The following is a 24,718-nucleotide window of genomic DNA, read 5'->3' on the forward strand; positions in this document are numbered from 1 at the left end:
CTACTACTCATACTTCAACTAATAATCGTGGTATTGAGGATAGTTATCCAATTTCTTTATTAATCATTTAAACAGGAAAAATCATAACATAGGAGAGAATTTAATAACACCATCAATAGCAGTATTTCTTAACGGTTCTTGAAACAGATGACAAATATCTAAAAGCTGTACAGCTCACTAACAATACTGTTAGCAGAAAAATAGACGAAATGAGTGAATATATTGAAAAACAACTTGTTAAAAAGTTGAAAACAAGAACTTTGTCAGTGAAAATGGATTACGTAAGATATTCTGATAAGTAAAGGGCAGTTTGTTGAAAAATTGTTGTTGTGTAAAAGACTAAAAAGCACCACTAATTTTAAAGATATTATAATAAGCCAAAAAACTAGTTGATGTCAATGATATACCAATAAGGAATACAACATTTTGTACTGCAGATGGTGCTCCTATTATTACGGGCAAGAAAAAATGCTGCTTAAAATTGATGAAAGATGCAAATCCAAAAATGATTATTGTGCATTGCGTTATCCATAGGGAAAACTTGGTAGCTAAAAACATCTCGACTGTTCTAAATGAAGTACTTCATTCAGTAATAAAGTGTGTTAATACTATTAAAACTAATGCTAAATGTGAGCGTCTCTTCAAACTATTTTGTGAAGAACAAAATGAAGACCGAATGTGACTTTTACTTCATAGTGAAGTAAAATGGCTACCTAAGATGCTTGAAAAAATTTGTGACTCAGTTTTATACTTTTTGAAAAGTTTGAACAATTTCATTGGCTCAAAAATGTGAAGTAACTGATACCGCTTTACTTGTTATTGCCAATCATGTGAATATTCTATTGGCTGATTGAAAAGAAGTATTTTTTGATATAAAACAAATTGATTTTGAACATGGATGATGCAGCCAATGTTAGAGGATTTGCCTGATATATCAAATGTGCATTATCAAGAAGAACTCGCAAAAGTTGTAAAATAATGAGTCAAGTAAAGGTGTATTTAATAAAAAAAAGAGTACACAGAAATAAGTATCCAAATTCAACCAAATGTGCAAGAAAGCTATTGCTACTCTTTCCATCTTCATATATAACTGAATGTGAAATAAGTGCTGTAAATGATTTCTAGTAAAAAAAAAGAAATCGGCTGGATGTAACGTCAACGACTGAAACTAACCAAATTGAAACCTAATATGAAATATCTGTGCACCAAGCATCAAATACAAGAATCTCACTAAATTAAAATAATAAATTAATATAGAAAAATCTATGAACAATTAAATTTTTGTAATATTAAAAATTATATAAGTACATTAAATAGGGAGGGGTGCAAAAGAATTTTAGAAAGACTAAGGGGGGCATGGCCCAAAAAAGGTTGGGAAACACTGGGTTAGAGGATATCCCAAGAAATAAAAGTGACGTGGTTCCAACTTGCGCTTTTACCCTGGAAGTGAATGCCATTACTCCCACTCTCGTGGGTGAAAATTATTTTTAAAATAACCCCATAAATCCATACATGGATAAATTCTAAGCTAAATTTGTTTATCATGTCTGTTATTAAAATAAATTAATACTTTTTGAGTTATTAAAGGTCAAATATTTTTTCGTGAAAAAATACATATTTCAAAGTGGTTTTTTATAAATAACTCAAAAATTATTTTTGCAAAAATAAACTATAAGCTTTTACAAAAAATTACTGGTAAGTTATGGTTACCAGAATTGAAGCTAATAAAAAATCGAATAAACTCCTTGCTCGAAAAATCCTTTTATGTTAATTTGGAGTAAATTATAGGTAATTGAATCTATATGTTTTTTCGGTTAGTACTCAAATCAAGTTTTCAATTTTAAATAACGGAGAAACGATGCATTTTATAACATGTAATTACTAAAAACTTGTCAAAGTAATAAAAAATACCTATCAAATGAGCTCCAGAAGTATTTGATAACATCAAAATGTATGCTCTTAAAATTTTTACAAAAATGTAATGTTGTCTTTTTTTAAATAACTCAGTTAATTTTTACGATATCAAATTTATCCAAAAACCATTTGAAAGGTAATTTCAAGGGCTACAAAATTCTATTAAACTTATTAATATATCCCTTATTTTTTAAATATAAAAAGGCTAAAGGCGCCGATTACATGATTTATTTACAGACTTTAAAATTTTCCATCTCGTTTATTTTTTATCCTACAAAAATAAAAAGCAAGTTAAATCTTTAGTAAAAAAATTCAAACTTTGTCTTGTATCATTTTTTACGCATACCTAAAAAAGAGTTCTTATCCACAGCAAATGAAATTTACGAAAATTAGCTCTTTATTAGATTTTTTTAACTAATTTTTTTCCCGAATATGCATTCTGGACCGGTCAAAATATTTATAAATGGAGTATGTTTTATTTTTTAACTTTTTCATAAAAAAATTGAAAGGGTCCTGTTATTTTTATCATAACTTGCTTGATTTTGATACTCACAACTTTTTCTGTAGCTCATTTGATAGGTATTCCTGAGTATATAGGCTATTGATTATGTATTTTAGAAAGGAACTACAACGTTAACGGGGTTTTATTGTTTCATACAGTCAACAGACCTCCAGATATGAAAAACCCGCGGAGTGCTACCATTTAAATGGGTGCGTTTTTGAAAAAGGGGTGAGTTAGGCGCCCTAGGCACAGGGCGAATTAGAGTGAGTTCTATGCACTTTTGGTACAAACACGTCTACAGGAAAATTGTTCCAGGTTAAATTTACTATCGAAAGATGATATCTTAAAATAAAAAATATTTTTTTTTTACAAAAATATATTTAAAAGATAAGCAAGAAAAAAACGCGAATGACAGCAATTTTGTTAATTGCCCCATAACTTTTTTCCACGGGGATACAGGTGACAGGACATTCCTTTACAGAAAATAAACTTATCTTTTCTCCTTAAAATGGTGTTTGGTAAAATTCTCTATGATTTATAGTTTCCAACATATGATTTTTCAAAGTTCGCCACTCACAGCGATTTTGGCCCATTTTCCTCGTTACTTCTCAAACAATGTTCTCTAACTTTTTTCAACGTATGCATTTTCAACGTATGCATTGTTACATTTAATAAAAAGAAAAGTCAATTTTCTTTAAAATGGTCTATTGTAGAAGGCTTTATGGATATTTTTAAGCAAGATATAGTTGTTCAAAATTTTATACATTTAATGATTTTTGATATATTTTAGGATTAGTTTTAAATTTCTCATTATAACTTTTTTTATTGTATATTTAGGTATATAAATTTTCAAATAAAAAAGAAAGTTTATTTTCTGTGCTTTAAAATGGTGTATTGTAAAAAATTCTAGAACTATTTATAAACAAGTTATGCTTTTTCAAAATGTGACATATGTAATTGGTCCCACTAAGTTGGAACAATATGGAAAACTTTTTTATTATTAACTTTATGAAAATAGTTATTCCTTATAAAATGTTCTGCTTAGTTTGTAATAGAGGCAATCATCAGATATATAAAATTTTATCAATAGTGTACGAAGTATATTAAGAAATATGAATTTCATAGAAGTTAAGAAATATGAAAAAAGAATAAATATAATAAAACAAAAATTTATAATAAAGAATAAAAACAAGTCTTAAGTGTCGTCACCATAACTGTCAAATAAATGTTACCAATATATGCCAAAATGTCACCTTTTTTCAATCGCTGTTATAGTGTCATTCGAACTGGCGTGCTTTATAAAACGCTATATACTCCACTTATACAAATTAAATGAAACAATGGCGTACCGATAGATCAGCGGGCCCTGGTTCCAGTTGAGATGCGGGACAGCTGGCCCAATAAAAACACACATTGTATATCAAAAGTTTTTAATAAACATTAAATATAAATCATCATATATCATAAAATACATCATATACATACTTATAAAAACTCAAGCTAATTTATTATCCATTTACTCAGGGCATTTGCTTCAATTTTTAAAAAACTGCTTGGATTGACATGAAATTTGGCATACATATTGCTAACATGTAAAAGCAAAAAGTGATATTGTGCCGATGTGTGCTTTTGCCATGGGGTTGAGTTTCACCCCTTCTCAGCGGTGAAAAAACATTTGTTCAAAATAAGTCCGAAATTTAATAAACTGACTAATTCTAAACTTTAGTTCTACCTATATAGTGTTTTTTCACCAAGTCAATACTTTTCGAGATATTTGCGAGTGAATATGTTTATTTAAAAAAAAAGCACGTTTTTAGAATGTTTTTCTCAAATAAGTCAAAAAGTAAGTATTTTATCAAAAAAAAAACAATTTCTTAGTAGTAGACCCAGTAGGAGCAGAGTTGTAGGTAATAAAAAGTAGGTTCTTATTCGTGAAATTTAAAATCTAATATTTCAACTTCAAATAACCAAAAAATGAAGCACTTTTAGGGAAAAACTCATCGCAACTTTTTTATAAAGTGTTTAAAAAAGCTTTGTTTTTGTTTTTTTTTTTTTAATTTCTAACATCAAAATTAAGTATGTAACGCTCAAAATTAAGTTATTGGTGATAAAAAAGTCTCAAGTAGTAAAAAATATAGGTTTGGCTATTGTCACTAATTGGCACTTTTTGTTTTCTTAAAGACAAAAGTTAACTAAGATCAAAATTGATCAAAATTGGATGTTCAAAATTTGCGTACACTCGTGATTAGTGACTAGTTTAAGACCATCTAGACAATACAACCTTTGTCAAAAAAAGCACTTTGAACCCATGAATCTTACAGATCTTATAAACAATAAATAAGTAAAGTAATTTGTGAAGCGGTAACGATTCGTTTAATTTCGGATGCTAATTGGGGGTGATTTTCACGATATTTTTTACCAACAAAAAAATGGACCAACATTCTTTTAATCGTAACTTATTACTTTTGACGTTTTGATATTTTGATAAAACTTTTTTAAAAAACAAAAATAAAGCTTTTTTTTAAATGCTTTAAAAAAGTTGAGTTTTCCCCGAGAAGTGCTTGATTTTTTGGTTACTTCACGTTGAAATATTCGATTTGGAATTTGACTAGTAAAAACCCACTTTTCATTAGCTACAACTCTGGTTTTACTGGGTCTACACACGTTATACATACACCATTTTTTTCACTTTGTTATAAGTTATATTTTTGCTAATAGTAGTTTTTTTGGAGCAAATACTTACTTTTTGAGTTACTTGCGAAAAACCGCCTGCAACGTGGTTTTTTCGTTGAAAAATACTCGCAAATAGCTCGAAAATAACTCGAAAAGTATTGACTTTTCGTCGAAAAAAGAATTGACTTAGTAAAAAAACGGTACAGAAAAAAATGCCAAGAATTAGTTAATTCATCCAATTCCGGACTTATATCCAGTTCCCTGTATTTCTTAATAAATTTTGTTTTAAATTGTTTGATGAATAGGTATTCTTTGTTTTTATTTATAGGTACATACCTACACAAAAATGAAAATCTATTAAGCAGTTACATTTCCGAGAGTGTACTTGTGTATGTAGTTCAAAATGTCCCCATCAAATTAGAAACAAAAAAAGCAAAAAGCGCGTTACTGAGGGCCCCTGCGGGGCGCGGACCCTGTTTCCACGTAACCCGCGGAACCATGCTCAGTACGCCACTGAAATGAAACAAATTAGGTTATGTTTCTTAAAATTTACATTAATAGAAATATTTTAATATTATTTCTAAGCGTATATAATAAAATATGTCTAGTGACTGTAATTCCAGTGTACTCGGCTAAATGATTCTAAAAAGGAACATATCTACCACTTAAATATTTCGTGTTGGTATCATGTGACGTCACGTGCTGCCGTCACGCGGATGACGTGCAATGGTATCTATATTGTATGGACTGTATAAGTAACTTGTGAAGTGGTAACGACTAACTTCATTGAGGACGCTAAGTAGGGGATGATATTCATGATTCTTTTACCAAAAAAAAGTATCAACTTTATTTTTAGCGTAATTTTCTTCCTACAAACTAAAAAAAAACAAATATAAAGCTTTTCTTTAAACACGTAAAAAAGTTGTAATTAGTTTTTCCCGAAAAGTGCTTCATTTTTTGATTATATCAGTGGTTGAAGTGTTCGATTTGGAATTTTACTGATAAGAACCTACATTTCATTAGCTACAACTCTGCTTTTACTAGATCTACAGACTTCATCCATACACCTTCTTTTTTACTTTTTTTATAAGCTATATTTTTGCCAAGAATATGTTTTTCGATGAAATATTTGCTTTTTAAGTTATTTTAGAGACACCGTCTAAAACGTGTTTTTTTGTTGAAAAATAAACATATACATATATTCACTCGCAAATAACTCGAAAAGTATTTACTTGACTAAAAAACACAAACAAAAGTTGCTTAGAATTAGTCAGTTTATCCATTTTCGGACAAATTTTGAATGTATGCTTTTTCGCCCTGAAAAAGGATGTTATTAATAAATAATCCTCTTTCAGCTTAGTTCTAATTATCTATTTTGAAATATCTAGTGATTGGATTAATATTCAATTTAGATCAGCAAACAATTTTCCCAATAACTCCACAGTAAGTTTCGTCTTCCCCTCTGTTGGGTGTGTGTATGTGCGTTGACTTCTAAACCTCATAATGTAGTTTACCTTGGAAACTTGGAAAAGTAATAAACAAGAAGATATAGTTTGCGTTCGTTGTTACGTTGTTCGTCTTTCATTAAAATTTACTTCATGGTTTGTGGTTTACTTCTACTTGGATGCATTTTTATGTTAATGCTTTAGAGGTTTACGCTGCATTCTGCTTAATAAACTTTACAGGAGTTTCAAATATAATAAGTATAAAATATTTACTTAGTTTACTAGTATTAACCTTACTCTAAAAGAGTATTATTGGTATCTGCTAAGTATCTTGGTATCTTAGTAGAATAAAAAGGTTAATTAAAAAACACGAAGTATAGAATATTATTGCAACCAACGAAGGAGTAAATAGGAAGTACAAATAAAGTAAAAGAAGCAAAAAAACGCTATAAGGTTTTAAGGGATAATATTATCAAAAACAGATTATAGCAAAATTATAGCCAGGCAAGGAAGGCGACGAAAATCATTCTTCTTTAAATAATTATTTTATTCGATTTTCTTTTGATTTTATTCAATTGTTAACCTTGTGATTTGTTTTTATTTTCAACAAAAAACAGTTGGGACTCAACTTTTCTTTTAACTTAATATTCTGTTTAATCATTATTCGTCAATTTAAATTTTTAATTATTTCAATTGTCTCATTTACTTTTTCTATGTCCCCGGAATTATACCCAGTATACTAGTTTTCATCTTTATATTCAAAATTCGTGGCAAAAAGCTAAAATTCTTGGATTATACTTATGTGGCTTTTGGTATCTGTTTGATGTCGGATGGTACAGCTGTTGACCAGGGCCGGATTTAAGGAATGGCAGGCTGGACAGCTGCCCGGGGCCCCCACATTCCGGGGGCCCCCACAAAATCCCAAACATAAAAAAGTCAGCACATTATTCACACAAAATAATTTTTGTTTCATGCAAACATAATTATGTATATCAAAAATAATTTCTTATTTATCGTTATCTTGAGTTGGCACTATGCCACTGAGTATAATAACATTGATCAAAACATTGCTTACTCCACATTTACAAAGTTTGAACTTAAATTTGAGCCAAACTTGCCTCCTACGCCTACAATAATTTATTTGTCTTCTAAATCATATTCTATATCATGCATATTTTTTAAATACCCTTTTTGCATGGATTGCAAAATACTCAGAACATAATCAAGTGGAATTCAGTCTTTTTTGTTGAGTCATAATTTGGTTATGAGTTTAACCTTAAATTATCCTGTGGACAAAAATTGTGGCATAAGCAAATCTGAAAATCTGGCACTAAACCACTCATTTGTTTTGTGACTTTGTGCTACTTGCAGAAAGAATAATAATTGTCAGCTGTAATACTATTTACGATAATCTAGTAAAACAGCAATATTATTACTCACCACTCACCTGTTTGTATTATTTCGTACTCTTACCCCTGTTGAGAAAGGTAAGGTTTTACTATATTTTTGTCATAAAAGTTTCCTACCTAGTATTTGGAGGGTTGGCGACTTTTAAAATATAAAAATTTAAACAAAGTCATGCTACTCATACAAATATGGTCAGGCCAGGCCGGAAAATATTTAAGTTGTACATTGGATTGTTAACTGTTAAATAATTGGGATACAAGTTTAAATGCTAATTTCTAAAATCATTCAAAAGGTGCGTATTAAATAAAATTGTGCTGTGTGCTCCCATTGTTACTGGTACCTATAATAGTCCATTGACTCACGGTTCTTTCTGAAAATTTAAAAAAACCGCTTGAATTGACATTAAATTTGGCATACACATAAATAATAACATGTCAAAGAAGAAAAGTGAATTTTGCCGATTTGTGCTTTTGCCCTGGAGGAGAGTTTCACCCCTCCTCGGGGGTGAAAAAATAAGTTCAAAGTTCAAGTCCGGAAATGGATAAACTGACGAATTCTAAGCAAGTTTTGTTCTATAGCATTTTTTCACTAAGTTAATACTTATGTAGTGTTATTATTTTAGTTATTCATCATCATCAGTAGCTCGACAATCATTTTCGGTCCTGGCTTGTTCTAGGATTTTCTGCCATTCTGTTTTGTTCCTTGCTTTGTTTTTTCAGTTGGTAATCTGAAGTGTTTCAGATCTTGTTCCACTTGTTCCATGTATCTAAGTTTGGGTCTTCCCTTTGACCTTCTCCCTACTGGTGTCTGCCTCATTATGTGTTTTGGTGTTTCAGTCTTCAACATCCGTGCAACATGGCCCATCCAGTGCAGACGTATGATCTTTATGGATGTTATGACGTCGGGTTCGTTGTATACTGCGTAAGGAGGTTGTTTCTCTGGTATCCGTTTGATGCAGTATAATTCCATCATATAGTGGATCTCTGTTTTTTTAACTTTTCTTTGAAGAAGTCTGTTATTATTTCAGTTATTTGCAGTAAATTTGCGAGTAAATATGTTCATTTTTCAACAAAAAAACACGTTTTTAGACGGTTTTTTGCAAATGACTAAAAGAGTAAGTATTTTATCGAAAAAACATTCTTATCAAAAATATAAGTGTAGCTTATGAATAAGTGAAAAACATGGTGTATGTATGAATTCTAGAGAGCAAGTACAGCCTTGCTGTCTCTAACTACAGTGGAGAGTGATCATTCTCAAAACTAAAAATAATTAAAAATCGCCTTCGGTCTACGATGGGCAAAGAGCGTTTCATCTCTCTATAATGAGCATTAAACACGATGCCTTAAAGGAACTAATTAGATATGTCAGACATAATTAAGGAATTTTCAATTCAAAAATCTAAAAAATGCCCAGACTTTAACCATACATTTTACAATACTTATTTTTAAAATTTTACGGTAACAAGTTACACCTCTTGTATTTTTTATTATTTAAAAATATATTTATAAATGTAGATCAACATTTTTTTTTATTTTTAAAAGGAAAAACTCTATACTTGGCCGTATACCATAGTTGTAACAACAATCTTTTTAATGGTAGGAGGTAGGGTCCCACACCAATTCTGCCCAGGGGCCCCCACACCAATTCTGCCCAGGGGCCCCCACTGCCTTATATCCGGCTCTGCTGTTGACTTGTTGTAGACCTGGTAGGCCAGGGTAATAAGACAAAAATATACCCTGTTCGTGCAGCCAGGGTACTGAAGCGTTTTTTCGACAAGTAATACCTATAGGAACAAATTGTAACTATTTCCTGCGTAGGATCTGGCAGCCATTTTTATTTATAAACAATTAACTGTCAAAAATGGCATTTTTCACTTTTTTCAAATCAATGGAAAACAGTGAAACTTATGATTTTTTTTTTGGTCAAATATCTTTGAGATTATGGAAAAAGCTTTAAAATGACATACTACAAAGTTTGATATACTCATTCATTTATTGTTAATATAATTGCGAAAAAAGGTCGGAATTGCAAAAAAATTATTTTTGCAATAATTGTTGTAAAAATTAGTGTACAGGTTTGAAATTTTTGTCAAATGAGGGTTCTTTGGTGCTTAACCTTCCGATGAATAACCTTTTTTTGTTACACGGATGAACAAGGGGGGAAAAATGACCCCAGGGCAAAAATGTCAAAAATGACAGTTAACAAAAAATGAAGTTTTTTTTTATTTTTTTTATTGTTTTATTTTTTTATGGCATGGACTTTATGTCATTCAGCCAGTCACAACATGAGTATTAGTGTCATGTGTAGTGTGTATGTTGGGTAAGTGTTTTATTACTTTGCAAAGTGACGTCATTAGCGTAAAACTACTTGGAATTACGCATAATAGACGGTATTTTACTAAACATCAACTTCAGAATATATTTTTTATTCGTAAAATATGGGGAATTTTTTATTTCAAAATATGAGGATATTTAGAATGATATTAAAGTCAAATAAAAAAATTATGAGTTAAAAATTGAAAATACTTTTGAATTGATTAAAGAAAACATACGCTGGGGTCACAATTTCCCGCGCTTGGTCATCCGAAGGTTAATATGTGATAAAAATTTAAAGCGATTCATTCAATTGTTTAAATTTTATTCGAATTGTTTATCTCAGAGAGGATTTTTTTGCAATAACATAGGTCAGAAAAAATGTCGTTATCACCATTCCACAGGTGTCAAATGGAAGAGCATGAGCTAAATTTTCAACTTGGTTTAAAAAAAGCGAATAAAAAACGCATTTATTAGTAATAAATAATTATGCAAAAGTATCGTAAATCTTTCCTTATAAACTGTTTGAATAACTTTTTCCAAAAAAATTAACTTTTTTACCCTGTTTTAAGTGCATAACTACCAAGTAATATTATTTATATCATAATTGATAAAAAATTGTAATAAATATTGATGTGATCTTGATTATTGATATGAGATAATATTCTTATATGTTACTTAATTTAATCAATGTATTAATACTAATCCAATTAATTAACCAGATCACATATCAATATGTTTTCAATCTCAGGGCGAATTATAAATTAATTACTTACTTCCGTGGCTTCTAAATATTTCTTAATGGTTCCTAATCGGGATAGAAAAGAAAAGAGTAAAAAAAATACACATATGGGTTACAATTATAATCAAAATATTTTTTATTTTATTTAAAAGGCAATCAATGCTTGATATTTGCTATTTCTTATTATTCTTAAACATAACATTTACAAATGGGAATCTTATTTCCTTTTGGTTTTCAATTGAAAGTTTTTATTAACATTTAACTATTAGGAGTTATTAGGAACAACTCTATTTAAGTTTGATGAAGCTTTTCTGATATTATTGATTATGTTATTCAATTTTTTATGTGGAATTTAATACGAAAAACCCATACATTCATGTCCAAACAAATGAGACTGACCTTTTCCTGGTGAACTGAAAATGTCCTCACACAAAACCCTTTCCTGCTATCCTTGGCTGCGATCAAACCTCGTCCTGGCTTCCAGTGATGTTCTCCTTTGAAAAACTAGCTCGAATAGCTCTCGTTCCTGCTTTTGTCGTGATGCTGTGTTCTACCTTTTTCGAAACTGCTATCAGCTACCGGGACACTCTGGGCTCAAGGAGGTTCTTTTACTCTCGACCTGGCCTACTTCTCGTTCCACGATAGATACTCCACACTCACGGAACTACACCGGCTATCTCACTCCTCGAACACTACCGTCTACTACTCGACTTCACTTCTCGACAGCTCAAAACATTCTGATCTCACTTTGTCATCCATTCCCCTACTTTCTAAATATCCCTTCCAGATTCACAAATCAATCTTCCACCACCAACTCTCATTCGTAATATTCCTCAAAACCAATTTTTAATCTTTCTAAATATGCTTAATGGATTTCAAATGAAAATATTTAATTCCCATTCTAAAATACTTTCTAACTATTTACAAATTTTAATGACCTATTCTCTCTTTCAAATGAGTCTTATTTAGCATAGGCTAATGATCGAAACCTTCCGCGAAAAACGATAATGAACTATCATCTATTTCACTGAGTTTTATTTAGCATAGGCTAATGATCGACCTTCCGAGAAGAACGATAATGGTACGCGTCATTCACTTTGTTTATCTAAGCACATTGTTCCGAGTTTCGTACGCTTATTCTAATCACTTCTTAAAATTAAATATAACAATTTGTTGTATACAGGTTGTTCTAAATTTATATGCCCGTGGTTGAGAAAATTGAAAATATTTTATATTAAATTGAACTCTGTTTATAATTATCAAAATTTAATTTTCATATCAAATAGAAATATAACAAATCCCCGCCTTGTATTCGATAAAATTTATCTGCATTTTTAAATAAATTTTCTCGAGGCAAAACCAACTCCCTGTATATTTCCTTACTTTAATCTACGTCTTATATCCTAACTTACTATCTACTTCATGTAATTCTGTCTTTTATTCGTGATATTTGTATACATCGTGAATATTATAAATTCCTCGGATCTTTTCCGAGTTCCTGTGCCTCAACTCATAACTATTTATCCCATTTTCATTATTCACGATGTACGGGCCTTCGAAAACAGGCATCAACTTTGCGCAAATGCCCCCAGGAAGATTTGATACTCGTAATGCCCTCACGAGTACTTTTTCACCCTTTTGGAAAGTCACTGGTCTTCTTTTTCTATTTTGTTCCTGTCTTTGGATATATTTTTCGTTGCTTCGCCGTAATCTTCTCTGTACGGTTTCAATCACCTGTTGATATTCTTTTGGCTCTTGGTCTTCCCATGGCCTTATCGGCAATACACCCTTCATGATGTATTCTGGGGTCTCTTTTGTTACTGTGCTCGGAATTGTATTTAGATACCTTTCTATTTCCGCCATTTTCCTGTCCCAGTGGCGATGTTGACCATCTGTTGCAATGCGAAGAAATTTCGTCACTTCCTGTGTGAATCGTTCCGAAGGATTACTCTGTGGATGCCTGATGCTGACAAAATTTGTCTCTATTCCTCGTTCTCGAAGTTGTCCCTTGAAACGATCATTTCGGAAATACGTTGCATTGTCCAGTAGAATCTTTTTTGGTGTTCCTACTATGGCTATAAAATTGTCGATTTTTCTTAATATCTCCTCCCCCTTTGTGGTGCGGCAACTATATAATTTTACGTATTTTGAAAACACATCCACCATTACCAGAATATGTTTGTTCCTTTTAGTGGTCATAATTAGATCGCTTAACATATCTATTGCTACAATGTCTAGTTTGTTTCGGGCTTCAATATTTTTGGCAACATTTTCGTTTTTGAAATTCCGACTCTTATATTTTTGACATACATCGCACTTCTGGGTAATTTCCTTTGCAATGCGGTAATCCTGTCGGCTGATGTAATTTTCCCTAAAAACGAGCCAAACTTTTCTGCTACCGATATGCCCATTGTCCTCATGTAATTTCTTTATTATCTTTTCGGCCAATGTCTGTGTCACTAAATATAGTTCCTTTCCGTCTATTCTCTTAAAATATATGTCATTTTCTACTTCCGCTCTTCTTTTCTCTCTTTCCTCTAGGTCTTCTTGGTTTGTCCTTATCTCATTTAACGAATATATCCCTTCTTCTTGTATTAATCTATTTAGTCCCACCTGTAGAGTAATTGTTTCCTTTTTTCCCGTGTCCTCATCCCGTGTTAGAGCGTCGGCTATTATGTTGTCTTTTCCTTTTATATATCGGAACTCAAAATCATACTCCTGTAATAATAGAATGCCTCTATGTATTCTATTATTTACTAATCTATTCTTCATGATATGTACTAAAGCTGCATGGTCTGTTTCGATTGTGAATTTTGCTCCCAATAAGTAAAACCTCAATTTGTTTACGCAATATAGTACACTGGCAAACTCCAATTCTGTAACACTATATTTTCTCTCATGTGTTTTAGTCACTCGCGATATAAAACATCGGCACTTCTTGGTCGTTTTGTATTTGAGACAGAACTCCTGCAAATTTTTGTATGGACGCATCAGTTCGGAGTATAAAAGGTAAATTGTAAATGGGGTGGTATATTTTCGTTCCTTTTGCGAATTCTCGTTTTAATGTTTCGAAAGCTTCCTCCTGTTCTTCTTTCCAATTCCATTTTATTCCTTTTTTAAGCAACTTTATCAGAGGGATTTCCTTTTGGCTCAAATCGGGAATCAGTTTTTTAAAATAATTAATCGTGCCAAGAAAACCTCTCAATGTTTTCAAATTCCTTGGTCTTGGGTATTCATCTATGAGCTTGACTCTGTCTTCGGATAATCTTACTGTTTTGGTGTCCAATTGAAAACCCAAATAAATGACTTCTTTTTGAAAAAATTGACATTTTTCAATGTTTAATTTCAATCCCGCTGTGTCCAATTCTTCCAGAATTATTTCTATGTGTTTCAGATGACTCTGAGTATCTTGTGAAAAAATTAATAAATCATCGATATAATGAACTATGAAATCTTCGTGGCGATTCAAAATGGTATGTAGAGCTCGGACGAGTGCAGCACAAGCACTCTGCAATCCAAACGGCACTACCTTAAACCGGTAGACAATACCATCAATAGAAAAAGCGGTGTAGTTTCTACACTTTTCAGCTAACGGTATCAACCAAAAACTGTGTTTTAAGTCAATTTTCGAAAATATGTGTGACCCGGTGATTCTTCCAAAAATGGCCTCGATGTTTAGAGGTGATTCATATTGTGATACAGTGTGCTGGTTGATATTCCTGGCATCTAAACATAATCTCAATTCTCCACTGCTTTTCTTTACTATCACAATCGGGTTAACATACGGTGAATCACATCTTTCGATGATTTGATCTTCCAACATTTTATTTATTTCTTCTTTCACCTCTTGTCGATACTTGTATGGAATCGGGTAAGTCTTTGATCGAAAATTTCCCAAGTTTTTCACCTCAAATGAATGTTCGTACTTTTTAGCCACTCTGTTTTCCTCATTGATCAAATTTTCGTAGTTTCTTAACATCAACCGCAATTCTTTTTCTTTCCCTTCTCCACATATCAATTTTCTGTCTTTTTTCTCAGATTCTTCACACATGTTTACCGTGCATTCTGCATCCTCGTTTGCATATACCTCCTCTTCAAATACCACTGTTTCAATCATATTCTTTTCACTTTCATTTTTTAGCTTTATTTCTTCTTCTCCTGAGCCCGTCTCTTCTTTTGAGGAATCCCAGGTTTCCTTTGTTTCTGATACTCTCAAATTTTCTTCTTCTGGGCTCAACTCTTCTTTTGAGGAGCCACAGGTTTCATTTTCTTTTATCTTTTTCTGACCTTTTCTCCTTTTTCTTCTTTGTCCTTGCTTCGCTGCCAAATTCATTTCCACTGTTTGTTCTTTACCTGATTCGTCCGTATTTTGTTTCTCATGTTCCTTGTCCTGTTCTTTTTCTTTTTCTTCTGTTAGTTTCATCGTATTATTTTTAAAATCTATCACTACATGTTTTTCTGCCAATTCGTCCACTCCTACTATCATGTCATGTGACATGTTCGGCATTATTACACATTGTAGTGCATACATATTCTTGCCCAGTCGTACCATTACTCGTATGCCTTCATTTATAGTTGCCAATGTCCGTTTGTTTGCGCCCACTAAATTTACCCTAGGTATTTTATAAATTAAATTTGTTAAGTTAACTTCTTCTATTAGTTTTCTGTTGACCAATGTTATTTCAGATCCAGTGTCTATCATAATTTTAATTGGTTTCTCGTTGATAAATCCATCCACAAATTTTAAATTAACTCCATTTTTCTTTTCGTTGTTTCCTGCCAATTTAATAAACTCCTTGGGGTGACAAAAGATTCCTGTTTGATTTTTGGTTTTTAGTGAGCGCCGTCGTGAAAAGACGCCGGTTGCTCATCGTTGTTTATATTTTCGTCATAATGTCTCTCTCCGTCATATTCATCTGTCTGGGTATTATTTACTTCTCTTCTATTTTCTCTTGGTCTGTCGGATCTGTTTCGGTTTTCTCGATATCCCTGTTCATTTTGTCTACCATTATTTCTGTTTTCTTGATTTGAGCGTGTGGTGTTTCTATTCTGGTATTCTCGATTTCTGTCCTCATTCCATTGCCTATTTCTTTGTTCATAATTTCCTCTTCCGTTGTCTCTATTTTCGTTTTCCCTTCTGGGATTAAAATCTCGTCTTGTATAGTCCCTCCTATTTTGATTTCTATCTCGGTAATCTTGTGTTTCTCGGGGCCTGTAATCTTCTCGCGACCTTCTTGATTTTCTTTCTCTTAGACGTGATTCTCTTATTTGTAGGAATTGGCATAAACTATCTATGTCTTTGTAATTTTGCAATGTGATATGGTCTTCCAGCGTTTCCTCGAAATGTCTTGCAATCAGTTCGACTAATTGTTCCGATGAGTAATTATATTGTAAATGTTTTGCATTATTGTAAATTTGCAAAGCATATGTCCTTTCTGATACACCCATCCTATCATTGTATTTCCCATTTTGCAATTCCTTGTTAATTTCCAATTGTTGGACCTTTCCCCAGAAATAATTCAAAAATTTTTGTTCAAATTGTTGCCAATTGCCGAATTCTTCTTCTTTACTATCGAACCATAGGCTTGCTTCATATTTGAGATGGTTTCTGATAGTTTCTTTTGCTGTATCGAAATTTCCGATGTGCTGTATTTTCTTTTTCATGCTATTTATGAACGGCACTGGGTGTAATCTTCTTACATCCCCGCCAAACCTTATCTTCACGTCATCTGTGCTATGTATAACCATTTCTCTTCTTTCTCCGACATTCTGTTGCGTCCTGTTTTCCGTGACTTGTTTTTCTATTTCTGTGATTCTTTTTTCCACTTCTTCTCTGTCTACTTGAATAGCATTTTCCAACTTGTTTTCCAAACTTTCCATTTCTTTTTTCTGGCAATTCGTTAACTCCTTCATTTTTATTTCTTGTTCTTGCATGTGATCTTTAATTTTCATTTCTTGCTGTTCTATCTCGTTTTTCATTGTTGTCAAACATCCTTTTATTTCCTTTTCATACTTTTCTATGCGTTCCTCTATTTTCTTATTGTTCTCTTCTATTGCTTGTTTTGTTTCTTTTTGATTGTCATCCATTTTTTGCTGTGTTTCATCCATTTTTTGATCCACTTTATCCATTTTCTTTGATGTTTATTCCATGGCTTGTTTCGTTTCACGTTGATTTTCATACATCGTCCTTTTTGCTTCATCCATTGCTTGTTTTGTTTCTCTTTGATTGTCATCCAGTTTTTGTGACTGGAGTTGCATCAGTTGTAATAGTTTATCTATTCCTGATAATTCTTGCTGTTCTGATGCCATGATTGTCGTGTCTAAAATATCTTCTTGGTCTGAATGTTCTTTTTGTTTTTTGTTATCCTTGCTTTGGCTTCTTGTCACAGACATTTGTTTTCAAGAAGTATTATCCCCGCCAAATATGAAATTTTACTAGTATGTTACCAATACGACTTTTTTTTTACCCAAATATTATAAATTGTCAATAAATATATCAAATGTAAATATCGTAAAAATAAAATATTAAATCAGTTATGTAAAATTTGTACCTAAAGAGATCTAAAATTTTATGTTATCAAATGTAAGTATCTCACTTTTTACCACAGGCATATAAATTTTCAAATACCGGCTTTACTCTTTCTATCCTTCAAATTTGCCACTAGAAATACTTTACAATGCTTTCCACGTTGGACGACAGTTGATGTGATCTTGATTATTGATATGAGATAATATTCTTATATGTTACTTAATTTAATCAATGTATTAATACTAATCCAATTAATTAACCAGATCACATATCAATATGTTTTCAATCTCAGGGCGAATTATAAATTAATTACTTACTTCCGTGGCTTCTAAATATTTCTTAATGGTTCCTAATCGGGATAGAAAAGAAAAGAGTAAAAAAAATACACATATGGGTTACAATTATAATCAAAATATTTTTTATTTTATTTAAAAGGCAATCAATGCTTGATATTTGCTATTTCTTATTATTCTTAAACATAACATTTACAAATGGGAATCTTATTTCCTTTTGGTTTTCAATTGAAAGTTTTTATTAACATTTAACTATTAGGAGTTATTAGGAACAACTCTATTTAAGTTTGATGAAGCTTTTCTGATATTATTGATTATGTTATTCAATTTTTTATGTGGAATTTAATACGAAAAACCCATACATTCATGTCCAAACAAATGAGACTGACCTTTTCCTGGTGAACTGAAAATGTCCTCACACAAAACCCTTTCCTGCTATCCTTGGCTGCGATCAAACCTCGTCCTGGCTTCCAGTGATGTTCTCCTTTGAAAAACTAGCTCGAATAGCTCTCGTTCCTGCTTTTGTCGTGATGCTGTGTTCTACCTTTTTCGAAACTGCTATCAGCTACCGGGACACTCTGGGCTCAAGGAGGTTCTTTTACTCTCGACCTGGCCTACTTCTCGTTCCACGATAGATACTCCACACTCACGGAACTACACCGGCTATCTCACTCCTCGAACACTACCGTCTACTACTCGACTTCACTTCTCGACAGCTCAAAACATTCTGATCTCACTTTGTCATCCATTCCCCTACTTTCTAAATATCCCTTCCAGATTCACAAATCAATCTTCCACCACCAACTCTCATTCGTAATATTCCTCAAAACCAATTTTTAATCTTTCTAAATATGCTTAATGGATTTCAAAAGAAAATATTTAATTCCCATTCTAAAATACTTTCTAACTATTTACAAATTTTAATGACCTATTCTCTCTTTCAAATGAGTCTTATTTAGCATAGGCTAATGATCGAAACCTTCCGCGAAAAACGATAATGAACTATCATCTATTTCACTGAGTTTTATTTAGCATAGGCTAATGATCGACCTTCCGAGAAGAACGATAATGGTACGCGTCATTCACTTTGTTTATCTAAGCACATTGTTCCGAGTTTCGTACGCTTATTCTAATCACTTCTTAAAATTAAATATAACAATTTGTTGTATACAGGTTGTTCTAAATTTATATGCCCGTGGTTGAGAAAATTGAAAATATTTTATATTAAATTGAACTCTGTTTATAATTATCAAAATTTAATTTTCATATCAAATAGAAATATAACAGTATATATAATTTCTCATATAACAAAATAAAAAGTTTATAAGGAAAAATTTACGATACTTTTGCATAATTATTTATTACTAATGAATGCAGTTTTTATTCGCTTTTTTTAAACCAAGTTGAAAATATAACTCATGCTCTTTAATTTGACAACTGTGGAATGGTTCTAACGTCATTTTTTTTCTGACTTATATTATTGCAAATAAAATGCTCTCTGAGATAAATAATTTGAATAAAATTTAAACAATTGAATGAATGGCTTTTAAATTTTTATCACATATTAAGCACCAAAGAACCATTATATGACAAAAATTTCAAAGTTGTACACTAATTTTTACAATAGATATTGCGAAATAAATTTTTTTTGCAATTTCGACTTTTTTCGCAATTATGTTAACAATAAATGAGCATATAAAACTTTGTAATACGTCATTTTAAAGCTTTTTCCATAATCTCAAAGGTATTTGTACTAAAAAAACCGCAAGGGTCACTGTTTTCCATTGATTTGAAAAAAAAAAGGGAAAAATGCCATTTTTTGACACTTAATTGTTTATAAATAAAAATGGCCGCCAGAACCTACGCAGGAAATAGTTACAATTTGCTCTTATAGGTATTACCTGTCGAAAAAACGCATCAGTACCCTGGCTGCTCGAGTGTCATCGACCTTATTACCCTGGACTATGGGCAGATGTTGTGGCCTCAGGTCCCTGCAGCTACAGTTTTGGTGGTGTTGGTCGTTGCAGTCTAGTTGAGATGCATCTTGTTGTCATCCTTGTAGTAGCATCATCAGTGATGTGACTTGAAGCTCGTGAAGGAAGAAAGGTTTGGTTTATATCCAAAAACCAGAAGAAAAGCCATATAATATTAGTGACATCAAGAAGTCAGAAACCAAAATGTACCAAGTTTCCCAATAATCGGAACAAGTAGCAAATGGCAACAATAGATTAAATGATCTGATTTCTACGTGAATATTAACAAATAAAATAAAATATCGAAACAAATCACCTGATTGGAGATTTAGAGGTTAAATATTAAACAGTAGTAAGAAAACGTATATGCAATTATATATGAAATAAAATATGTCGAAATTTACTCACCCCAAGAGAAGATGGTGGTCTTATGAATAAAAATAGGGCCTTATTTAAAACTCATAGTTTTTATGAAATTATTTTACCACCACCATTGTGACCGAAATATGGAGGTTGTCACTCTCATGAAAATTACAACGACGAGCATGTTCCGTATTAGAAGACATAATATATCTATGACAGAATGATTAGATGAAAAGAGATAGGAAATAGAGGAGCTCGACGTTGACATGTAACATTGAACGATAGAATAAAATGTTTGTAATGAGTAGACTTAGGCAAATATGCAAATAAAAACGTATGAAATATGCGCATAAATATGCAGTATTTTACACAAAAATATGCATGTTCATCTAGAAAATATGCATGTAATACTAAAATATATATCTAAAATTTAAGTATTTTAAGGTACTAGTACACTTTAAAAGACCAAAAGTAATCATTTTTTTCCTAGAACCTCCATTAAAAATGAACATAAAACTTTTACATATTAATATCTAACTCTAAATAAAGAGTACAAAAAATATACCTATTTTTCATTTATGCACGTACACTAATATTGTAGGCGCAAAAGGCGCAAAAGTCGAGGCCTCGAAAAATGATGGGGGAAAGTTAATCTCAGGATTGGGATATCTGAAACCAAAAGATCGTACTGAATTTGAAAAATGAAGCTTTCTTAAGTGACCATTTACCACAATTTGACCAAAAAATAAAAAATAAAAATTTTTTAACCATAAAAAACTAAAGAAAAACGTGCGATTTTTCACAAAATTTTTTCAAATTTCCATAAAATCTTTTATTGGCGGAATTTTTAACTAACGGTGGTAAATTGTCACGTAAGAAAGCTTCCTTTTTCAAATGCCGTACGATTTTTTTGTTTCAGAGATCCCAATCCTGAGATTAACCTGTCCGCCATAGGAACTACTTTTTTTCGTTTCCTCGACTATGGCGACCTCTACAATATTAGTGTACGTGTATAAATGAAAAGAGATATATTTTTTGTATTCTCAAAAATGCCGGTCTGGCTGGAGGGTAGCGGTTATTTTCTCCAAAAATCCCCCCAAAGTTAAAAATAGGGTAAAAATTTTTATTACAAAAAATATCATTGAAGTGACTTTAAAGTAAATTTAAATATTCAAATATAAAGAAAATAAACAGGCCAGGCGATTTGAAGGCGATTTTAACACTACAAGATACTTGCATGGGCGCCCCAGGATTATTTTCAGGGGATGCATCTGAATTTCAGAAGATTTCATCTGAATCTGTACATACTATTAACGAGTATAAAATACACAACTATACATGCAAAGCTATGTACATTCCTTCCGGACAGGGAAGTACAATTATTATTTTGACAGGGTATTTTTTAATATTAAAAATAAATATTCTAAAAAAGACAGTTTTTTTGGTGAAATTTTCCAACTGTCATGTGATCGAACAAATTACGCGTGCATATAAATGAACAGCGCTATAGGTAAGCAGTAGTGTGAGAAAGAGCGTATACCGATAGCTGTTTGCGTCCTGTGTTGTACCTGAACGAGTCCGTTCGCTCGAGAAAAATCACGTGACCTGGCGATCCCATGTTGTTGTGTCTCGAAACGTCAGAGTAATTATTATATATTATAGTCTTTTAAGTAACTTTTTCTTAATTAAAGGAAAATAATACGTACTACACAATAGATTTTACAAATATGAGAAAAAAAGACAAATTTATTATTATAAAGATATAGGTAGAAAAGTATAAAAGTATAAACTAAATTAATTCTGTGTCCGAATCTTGTACTTTTTCTTCAAACTCCTCATCTGAGCTTAAATATTCACTGTCTTCTTCGTCAGACTCCCCTCGAGACTCAGGTTCCTCTTCTACATGATCTGTAAATAGTTGTAATATGTATTTGGAATTAATTAAAAATTAATTACTGATTAATTAATTGAGTTGCTACGTATTCTCTGTCATTTTATACGGAGCCGAAGGCTGGACAATCACGGGCGCATCTTGAGATAGACTTGTCATTGTTGAGATGTGGTGTTACCGAATAATGTAAAAAATATCATGGACGCAACATGTAACAAACACGGAAACATTAAGAACGATAAAAAATGCAAAACAAATACTCAACACTATGAAGAAAAGAAAAATGAGCTACTTTGGTCATATACTAAGAAATAAAAAACGTGATGTGATTTATAATAAAGGGAAAAGTATTAAGTATTAGTTATATAAGTAAGAATACGTAGCAACTCAATTAATTAATCACTAATTAATTTTTAATTAATTCCAAATACATATTTACAACTATTTACAGATCAGGTGGAAGAGAATCTGAGTCTCGAGGGGAGTCTGACAAAGAAGAAGAGAATGAATATTTATTTTGGCTCATTTTTCTTTCCTTTATATTGTTTAGTATTTCTTTTGCCTTTTTCATCTTTCTTAATGTTTCCCTGTTTGTTACGTGTTGTGTTCATGATATTTTTTACATTATTTAATAACAGCACATCTTAACAATGGCAAGTCTTTCTTCAGATGCTCCCGTGATTGTCCAGGCTTCGACTCCGTATAAAAGGACAGAGAATACATAGTAACTCAATTAAATTATCGCTAATTAATTTTTAATTAATTCTAAATACATATTACAACTATTTACAGATCATGTAGAAGAGAAATCTGAGTCTCAAGGGGAGTCTGACAAAGAAGAAGACAGTGAATATTTAAGCTCAGATGAGGAGTTTGAAGAAGAAATACAAGATTCGGACACAGAATTAATTTAGTTTTTACTTTTCTACCTATATATTTATAATAATAAATCTGTCTTTTTTTATCATATTTGTAAAATCTATTGTATAGTACGTATTATTTTCCTTTAATTAAGAAAAAGTTACTTAAAAAACTATAATATATAATAATTACTCGTCAGAAGAACGTTTCGAGGCACAACAACATGGGATCGCCAGGTCACGTGATTTTTCTCGAGCGAACGGACTCGCTCAGGTACAACAGAGGACGCAAACAGCTATCGGTATACGCTCTTTCTCACACTGCTGCTTACCTATAGCGCTTTTCATTTATATGCATGCATAATTTGTTTGATCACATGGCAGTTGGAAAATTTCACCAAAAAAAAACCTGTCTTTTTTAGAATATTTACTTTTAATATTAAAAAATACCCTGTCAAAATAATAATTGTACTTCCCTGTCCGGAGGAAATGTAGATAGCTTTGCATGCATAGTTGTATATTTTATACTCGTTAATAGTATGTACAGATTCAGATGAAATCTTCTGAATTTCAGATGCATCCCCTGAAAATAATCCTGGGGCGCCCATGCAAGTATCTTGCAGAGTTAAAATCGCCCTCAAATCGCCTGGCCTGTTTACTTTCTTTATATTTGAATATTTAAATTTACTTTAAAGTCACGTCAATGATATTTTTTGTATTAACAATTTTTACCCTTTTTTAACTTTGGGGGGATTTTTGGGGAATATAACCGCTACCCTCCAGCCAGACCGGCATTTTTGTATTAGGCTATCATGGAAGAGTCACCTGAAAAATTTTCAGGTTGCCTAAAATACGTACTCAAAAATGTCTCACAGCTCTTGGACCAAAAGTTTTATGTTCATTTTTAATAAACAATTTGTGGTCCCGAAACATTTATAGTAGAAACCATTGATCGGTTATTAGAATATGCCGGGTATAGGAATACTTTTGGTTGGCACAAAAGCTATTCCACTAAGCGGGTTCGACTGTATATGTTTTTGTTTTTAGTAAAATAAAGCCAAACTAACGCCATTGTACGAGAAAAAATGTTAAGGGACGTTTCAGTACACTATTAAATGAGTTTAATTTTTAGATCTTAATTTTAAGATCCTATTTTTCATCACAAAGATGTAAAAAAAATGCCTGAAAAAGCAGCCTTGTGTCGGCGCGTACTAAAAATATTCTCATATTACACATTAAGATAAAATAACACATCACACGTAGTTCTGCCGGTTAGGTGTGGATACATCTGTTTCGGTAAATAGTATATGCAATAATAAATAATATCATAATAACATAAATAATAACATAATACAAGGCAATAAATATAATATAAATATAAGTTTTCTTTAGTTGTAAATGTAAACACAGTTATGTTTTAGTAAATATTACGCAGAATAAAAAATAATGCAATGATAACAATACAATAAATACTTTGTTTAACAATAAAGCGCGAATAATCCCGTCTGGGAATCTCGGAATCCCAGTCCAGCTGTTTCTTGGTATTCCTACTGGTTAACGTTCCACCATAGTTCCGCTAAGCGTTCTACTAGGTGTTATGTCGTTATCAATTCTTATAAGGAGTCCTGTTCAGCGCAATGTTTGTATTTTTGCATAATTTGCTATAGAAGGTTCTTTGTAATATTGGTATAACTCGTGGTTGAACATTATTCTCCATATACCATTATCGCAAATGGGTCACAATATCCTCCTCAATATCTTTCCTTCAAAAGTATTAATAAGGTTTATTTCCTTTTCAGTCATGATCCATGTTT

This window comes from Diabrotica virgifera, chromosome 1 (assembly GCF_917563875.1).
Source record: "Diabrotica virgifera virgifera chromosome 1, PGI_DIABVI_V3a".
NCBI lineage: Eukaryota > Metazoa > Arthropoda > Insecta > Coleoptera > Chrysomelidae > Diabrotica > Diabrotica virgifera.